The 8730-nt window shown below is 38.6% G+C and overlaps 1 long non-coding RNA gene across 1 annotated transcript; it reads left to right on the top strand.

Annotated features, from left to right (window-relative positions):
* The first annotated feature begins 2445 nt into the window (after positions 1 to 2445).
* LOC122046602 lies at positions 2446 to 3868 on the top strand. Its single transcript, XR_006130323.1, has 2 exons — positions 2446 to 3038; positions 3157 to 3868. It is a non-coding gene; the product is annotated as an uncharacterized LOC122046602 (long non-coding RNA).
* The last annotated feature ends 4862 nt before the right edge of the window (positions 3869 to 8730 follow it).

Genomic DNA, 8730 nt, shown 5'->3' with positions numbered 1-8730 from the left:
ATGAGTTGGTGTTGATCTTCAATTGTTAGACTTCTCAATACACCATAAAAATCTTCGGATAGAGTTTTGGGGAAAAAAATTTAAAGGAAGATATTAGAACAAAATTCCTCCGACGCTCTTCGTTAGTTAGACAATAAAAAAAACGAAATATAAAAATAAACAATAAAAAAAATAGAAAATAATTTAATTGTTTGTCTTGATACGGTGAAAAGATGACTTTGATTTCCGACATATCTCTTCCCTTTTGACCAAAAAACAGACATATTTCTTCCCTCTTGATGTAGAGACACGATTTCATCTGCTTTAATAACTGTCATGTCAAATCAGAATTTCAAATTATGGCGGACCAAATTCAGATATGATTTCTTTCTAACGGGATGACTTAACTTGAGCTCGTTTTGATCGGACTCGAGCTCATCTTGATTGGATCTGAGCTCGATTTGATCGGATCCAAGCTCATCTTAACTCGACTTTAACCTAATTTGACTTTTAATTTAATCGTGCGGTACCGATTATCTCCACCACATCACTCCTTTTAGCTTGGGTATCACGTTGAACGCCCCCGTGGATTATCCGGATTGATATGTGACGGAACTTGTCACAATGAGATGACAGGGTCGATCCTCAGGATAGCTGGGGAATAAATTTCTTATCGTCGTATTATATCCTGTCCATCATATGCTCGCTCGGATGTTATGATTTATCTTCCTCATGATAATCTTGAGTCGGATATCACGTGAATACTAGGGACAATCGTTTCACCTTTTTATCCCAATTGGATACCACGTTGAACCTACTAAAATTACGAATCCATATGAATTTTTTTTTCCTTTTTAATCTTCAAGACTATTATGTAAAATATAAAAGCACATGGGGACTAGATAGAAGTACAGGTTGTTAGATCTCCTTCCAAACTTTACACAAACTGCAACGTTAACAAATTAGCACGCGCGAGTCTGCTACGTGGCATTTTGTCAAATGTAGGTTTTGTTGGGCAAAGGACGGATTGATAGGATCGTTGAAGATTTGTGAATCACCTTTTTTTCATATAAATCAAAAATATTATCTGTTCCTATATTAGAAGAATAAGTGAAATCATTGCACATAACACCCGTTGGATTTAATATCCACGATGGACACATATATAATTTAAGATTTATCATACCAAAATTCATTAAATGGTCTAATTAAAAATTATTAATCTCATATGAGTAGAATTTATTTTCTTGTGAACACATACATATATATATGTTTACCCTCTTGATACTTGTAAATAAAGATTGTGAAATAATATTCATGAACAAAATTGATGAACTATATTTATAATAAAGTAAATGAAAAAATAAAATTAACAAATAAATTTCTATTATAAAGTTTAATTTTAAAATATATTAAATCTGAATTGAGAGTTTAATAATATTTAAGTAAATTAAATTAAATTTAAACTCATAAAATAATAATCATGTTGGACAACTATTTCAATGATTTAATTAATTTTAAACTCCGTTTATCAAATAAATTTAAATATTATAAAATTTGACTTAATTTAGCTCTTACCGCCTTAGTTGTTTATTCCGTAACATATTCTGACTTATGCTCCTCATTCCACTGTAGGTCAGGGACACCTGACGGTGGTCATTTGCTGGAATCAACTCGGAGACACACAAGGTGCATGGTTTGTTTCGGCGAAGCAAATACGCCATCAAATGCTGGAGAGCTGCCATGCAATCATAGTCTTTCATGCCTGCATGCTCCCATGGCGCAGGCAACTTTACCACCTGCTAGATTACGGTGTATTAATCTATTGGATTCTCTGATCTCATAGTATTCACTCTATAGATTTGCTTTGCAAATTACAGTATCCCCGATCGTAATCACAACCACTCAGTTACGTTTACCATTGTTTACTATATCCTTCCTCAAGCTGTTATTATAAAATCCATCCAATGGTGGCAACGCTGTTCAGGCAGGGACGAGCATGCACACGTCAGGAACAGTGAAAGACTCAGCCGCCGACGCGTGTTCAGGTGTCCGATACGATACGATACGATACGATCTGTATATAGATTTTTGTCAAACAGTTGTTTATAACGTTTGGCGTGCAGCTCCAATCATGGAGCAGGATACGTGGGTTTGACTCTGAGGTTATGTCTCGGCAGCAGGTGATTGGCCCAAACATGGCCAAGGTCTTTCCTTTGACCGTTGGCTTAATGATCCCTGCTGTTGCAATTCTAAGGGAAGAGGAAACAGAGCAAGAAGAGATCGGCTTTCCAAGTGGCATTGAATTAAGGCACGAATCACCGTCCATGGTTCAATGACCTGCTGTGCACTTTAACAGAGGTATGGTGACAAAATACCAGTCAATGGATGAATACAAATGTGATGAAAGAGCTGCCAGTGTGTTTGCCCCTCGTGCCTAAATAGCAATCCCCTGCTGTTTCAGATGCGAATTAGTAATTGTGGGTGTCTGCCTCATCAACTTTCCATGAAGTAAAAGCGACACGATCACATTCGCGACGGAGGGAGAAGTCCTACGGCAGCAGCGAGAACACCGTGAAGGTGAAAAGAGATGGCCTCAACTCTCACGTTATATGCATACACATAACGTGTCACCAGTTGCTATGAGACACAGCAACACGGGGAAAAGAGATGAGGATTTACTCTTCCCCTGCTTTACGGTGGTTCCTCCTTCCAACTCAAGTTATTAACCAGCCCGATGCTGAGGAGGGAAACGAAGAGGAAGAGAGACACGTCGCCAGTGCGATAAGCAAAGGACGGTACCGAATCCGTTTGACCTTTTCCCTCTGCTTTCACTCTATATAAACCACACGTACAGATCATCATCCTCTGTCCTCCCTCTTCTGCTTCTGATCATCTCCATAGCTACAGAGTTGAGTTGTTTGTGATGGGGAGACAGGCTTGTTGTGACAAAGAAGGTCTCAAGAGGGGTCCATGGACAACTGAAGAGGACGAAAAGTTAATCGATTACATACAGAAGCACGGGCAAGGAAACTGGAGAACTCTTCCTAAGAAAGCTGGTTTGCAATCGTACTTAAAACTATAAGCTTTGTATAGTTTAATTGTTCATGGATGCTTTTTTTCTCTCAAATTTGCTTGAGTTGATTAGTTCCATAACAATTTTGTACGTCAATTCAGATGGTCGGCGATCGCTGCCCGTTTACCGGGAAGGACCGACAATGAGATCAAGAACTACTGGAACACACACATTCGGAAGAGACTATTGAAGATGGGGATCGACCCAGTGACTCATGCACCGCGACTCGATCTCCTCTTTGCAGCTCCCCCTTTCTGCAATTCGTTGCAGTCGAACAGCCTGTTAGGCCTCGAACATGACCTCCTCTTGATGGCCACCAACCTCCTCTCCTCTCAGTCCCAAAACTCCAACACCGTTGTCCTTGATCAGACACCACTCCAGGAGCAACAACTCCAGTACCAATCTCATGATCAGCTCCTCGATGCGGCACAGATTATGCAAGCCAATATGAGCCAGAATCCATGGCAAGAAATCATCACGCAGGATAACTATTTGCACGAGTGCAGTAACTGGATGCCTACTGCGGCAATGGGAGTCAACTATGAAAGCTTAGGTCCTTCTCCATGGCCGCAATTGGGGAACTAAGACTCCTACAGCAGTATCTGTTCAAGTATCAAATCCCTGTTCTCTTGGATGTAAGCAATTGCATGTGAACAAGAACAAGAGAAGCTAATGGGACGATTTAGAGAAGCTGTCAGTCATTTTATATTCATAAAGCACAAGTCTTTGGCCATCTGTTTTTTCATTGTTTCCGTGGCCATCAGTGTACCACCAAATTCTAAAATCTCATTAAAACATGAACTTACATTATCATTCTAATTGCTAACAGCACTCTACATATATAACTCACAAATTATCATTCTCCGCAGATTGTTGAAAACTATCATAGGAAGTCTCACCTATTTGCGATTCTAGCATACTAATACTAAAACGACCCATCTTTTGGTTTTTGAGGAGAGAAGATGCACCATGGGCGGTGTGTGTAGGCTGTGAGGATGATCGCTGCTAAATGCAACCTCTTCCACAGTACGGATGGGATCATTAGACCAACGAAATGGTAAGTTACACCTTAGCTTGAGAAGACTAGTACCACAGCCTCCAGATTCCTTGGGTGGACAAGCAATGCTGCTCCAGTGGCTCTCCTTGTTATCAGATGCAACGGTGGACAATGAGGAGTCATCTGGTTGCTCGCCCATGGAGAGTCTCTTCCTTTTCCCTACTAGTTCGCTGATGACATACTTCTTCGCCCTTTCTCTCTTACCAGCCTTAGAGGAATCGATCGCAGGTGCCTGAGAAGCACTTCCTTCAACTATCTTTCCACAACAACCTAGGCAAAGTTTATAAGAGCACTTTGAGCAGCTTCTGTGAAAATCCACAAGTGAAGTCCTGCAGTAATTACTGGTTCGAGAAAGACAAAGTCAAGTTACCTTACTAATCAAACTGCAAAGTTACTGAACAAGTTTTGAAGAAATCATCATCCACCAAACTTTTAAGAAACTTAAAAGCAGTGTAAACTGTAAGTACGGTCATGTTCTTGCTAAAGCTAATTGATAAATGGTGGTCAAAGAAACATGGCCAGCACACATTATTTAGTTATATAGTGGATCACTAAATTCTCTGAGGTGTTAAAAGATGTCCAGACATGCCCATTTAAAAAGCTCATTGTGAGGCTCATCAACTCGAAGTACACCAGAAAATTCACCTTCTGGATATGGATAGATCAAGAGGATATCTAACAGAAGGATGAAACTAAGACATTATTTCTAAGCTTACCTTGGTCTCTTTTCTTTTTTCCAGCCCATTAATTGGTCAGTGATGCAGGATCAACTCAAATTTCAAAGAGACATAACTTTTGATTCGAGATTCGGAAATAGACTTTGTTGAATCTCACGTGGGGTACCCATAACCGCCAACTTTCAGACCCAAATTCGGCCGTTTAGGTCCTCAACCGAGCCTTTGCAGATTTTATTATTATTTTTAGCAATTTTTATTTTTATGGAATTTAGTGTAATTTTGATATTTTTGATATTTATTGGTTATTGGTACTAGATTGTTTATATCAACGTCTTATTTTGTTAATATCGATTTCTTCCAAAAGAATTCCTTTTCTAGAGAAATCTCTTTTCTTTTTCTACAAGATTAGATTTGAAGTCCATATATTATGATTTTTTTCCTTTCTTGGTTATAGGGTTTAAAGTCTATATAAACATATGCATGAGAATTAATCTCTCTTTTGTTAACAAAGTTTCTTTTTTGGTAAATCCGACGAATTTCCCTTGTTTTTTTTTTGCGTTCTCTCTACTTGAATTTTCCTCCAATCTCCCCTCTCGTTAAGATAATCCTATCTGACGTCAATTGGTATCAGAGGCAACAGTGTTCGATTGAGGAAGTCGAGCGTTAGATCTAATGGAAGGGCGTCGTGGTCGTGGTCACAACAACGGTTCTAATTGAGGAAGCTGAGCACTGTGGACGTAGGATTTAGGACGTGATGACGACTGATAATTTACGGAGGCAAGTTGCGGAGATGGTAGCAAGGGCACAAAATCTTGAAGGTCAGAAGATTTCAGATCGAGAATCTGAGTCTACCTTCGAGAAACCTTACTACTGACAGACTGCAAGCCAGGAACGTCATGTTCAGGAGGAGCCTTATGAAGACCTTAGGTTTCCGGTTGAATTGTCAGAATTTTCTAGTACATTACAAGGAGAAAGTTTCATTGATTCGTTGAACGAAGTGGAGTGAATCTTTGAGAATAAGTTGATTCTGGATCGGATAAAGGTGAAGTTAATTGCCATCAGATTCAAGGGGAGCATCGGCTTGGTGGGACCAGATGTGGCATTCAAAGACAAGGCAAGTCCAAAATAGATGATAGGGAGAAGATGAAGAAGAAGTTGAGGGGTCACTTTCTACCTTTCAGCTACACCCAAACTTTGTTTCAACGACTTTCCTCGTTGAGACAGGGCGCGAGATCGATCGACAAATATATCGATGAGTTCCACTAGCTGACCGCTCGAAACGACCTATCCGAGACGAAGGAGCAGACGGTCGCACAATGCTTAGGGGGTTGCATCAACCCTTATAAGATGTCTTTAGTCTTCATTCGTTTTTGATGTTGTCAAAATCCTACCAATGCGCACTAATCGTTGAAAAACAACAGAATTGGAAGCCAATGGTGGGAGGCGACCAAAACAATAGATTAGTTTGCGTAGGAATCTTATGCATAAAACAACACGTAATGCAGCGAAAAAAGGATCCCTCCAGAGATACTTACGAATACTGTATACCACGTTTTTCTATTCTATCAGATATAATATTTACCTTTGTTGCGTAAACCGGTACTCCCGAAGTAACTTTGATTCGGATGCAAATCTTAGCGCGATCAGCACGTTCGCGCCTCTATAGTATCCACACGAACACGTTCTCCATCCGTCTCACGAACACACGACTTGGAGAAGAAACAACCTTTGTTGTGCTAGCAACTACACAAGGTTGTTTTTGGTCAAGAGAAGAAGAGGAAGAAGAGCAAAAACCAAGAAGATCACCATCACCCAAAAGGTTACTTCACCTATGTAAGGTTACCTCACAAAATGGTTACTTTACCAAAAGGGTTACTTCACCAAAATGTTACTTTACCAAAAGGATTACTTCACCAAAATATTACTTTACCAAAAAGGTTACTTCACCTAAAGGTTACTTTTACAAATGACTTTTGTACTCATCCAATGAATACAAAAAATTTGTCTCTTGATTTTCCTCTTGATTAATGATGTATTAATCTCTATTAATATTCATTAATCTTAATGGGTTAGATTTAGTATATTGGATTAACCATTAATCCAATAAGCCATTAACCTAATAAACCAATGAGTCTAACCAATTCCTCAATGAGTCTAATCCGAATTCATTCGAATCTAACTCAATATGTATAATTCGAATTAGACTTAACCCTATAATCCATCTCCAAATCAACATATTCTCTGTGTATGACCCAATAGGTTCTCATAATGTTGGCAATGTATCTAAAATCATTTTAGATATGTAAGCAATAAGTGACATCTAGCAATGCATCATTGCTACCTAAATGATGAGAATGTCAAGATCCGACCTGACCTTTCCATGTCTATCATCTTATATGACTCAAGTCTTTTATCCTTGATATCTAGATTGATCAATGAGGCATAGACCATGTCATCCTCTTATCAATCTTTGTGTTTCTTGATTTCTAAGTAGACACACTCAATTAAATAAACTCAATATCACATATTGACTCATTTGAGCATGACGATGCATTCTTGTGTCCTACTAATCAGGGCCCACATATATCGCTTCTATCATATGAAAGGGATAGATCTCATCTACATCACTCATATCCCTCCGCATAACTTATTGTATACCGAGTGATCGACTTTATAGTCCACCTAGTTACAAGTGACGTTTGCCGATATTAAAGTACCCAACTCCTTATGTAGAGAACCGTGGTGATTTCAGGTCTAAGGAGTATTCATACTAATAGTCACTATAAGAATGTTAATGACACTCATATAACGATCCATGAAACATTCTCATAGCGGGTCATTCAATACATATTCTCTAATATATACTCATATGTCAACCTGATATTTCATATCCATGACTTGTGAGATTAAGTCATTCGTTGACCTACATGTTAATCTCAACGTATTAATATTGTCTTTGTATAATAATGCTTGACTAGGAATAGTTTAGAGTAGTGTTCTATATATATCTACAATATCCTACAATCAATTCAACCAATTGATATGTTGTAGACTAGAACCTATTACCCTAGGACATTATTATACTTATTCATTCGGCACTGAACTAAAATAAATATAATAACTAACTTTGTCTTTTATTAATTAATGAAATATGATACAAAAATGCCCTTGTCAATCATCTCATAATTGATACTAGGGCTAATACTAACAGTTTGCCCTTAAGGTTCACGATCCATACTGCAACAGTCTTAACAGGTTAATCCTAATGCTCCTGTCACATGTTATTATTGTGGTGAACAGAGACACAAAGCTAACCGATGCAAGAAACCTGCTCTTGCTAATCAGAAAAGCAAAAATCTATAAATGGAGGAAGACATAGAAAAAGAGACTGCAACAATTGGTGACCCGGTCTAATGAGGTGATTTATGGTGACTACCAAGAGACATTGGTCGTTCGTAAGAGTTTGTTGACTCCCAAGGGCGATTCGGAGGAAAATTGGTTGAGAACCAAGATTTTTCATACTATTTGCACCATCGTAGATAAAGTCTCCAAGATGATCATTGATAGCGGCAATTGTGAGAATGTAGTATTTCACTGAGGCTGCCCAGAAATTATAGTTGAAAACGGACCATCATCCTAGACCATACAAGTTATCCTGGTTGAATAAAGACAGTGAAGTAACATAGACCGACGATGCCTCGTGTCTTTTTTAATTGACAAATGTTTTGATAGTGCTTGACGTGATGTGGTGGTCATGGATGCATGTCATGTATTATTAGGGCGGTCTTGGCAGTATGATCACAGTCTGTTCATGATAGGCGGAAGAATACATATACCTTTCTCGTCAAAGGAAAGAAGATTGTGTTTGCACAACTTCGAGAAGGAACCACCTCAATTTTGGTAGCCAAGAATACTAATATACTTTCTATATTCTAGTTTTT

The sequence above is a fragment of the Zingiber officinale genome, chromosome 2B (genome assembly GCF_018446385.1).
Source record: "Zingiber officinale cultivar Zhangliang chromosome 2B, Zo_v1.1, whole genome shotgun sequence".
NCBI classification, from domain to species: domain Eukaryota; kingdom Viridiplantae; phylum Streptophyta; class Magnoliopsida; order Zingiberales; family Zingiberaceae; genus Zingiber; species Zingiber officinale.
This window is presented reverse-complemented; position numbering and strand designations above follow the sequence as displayed.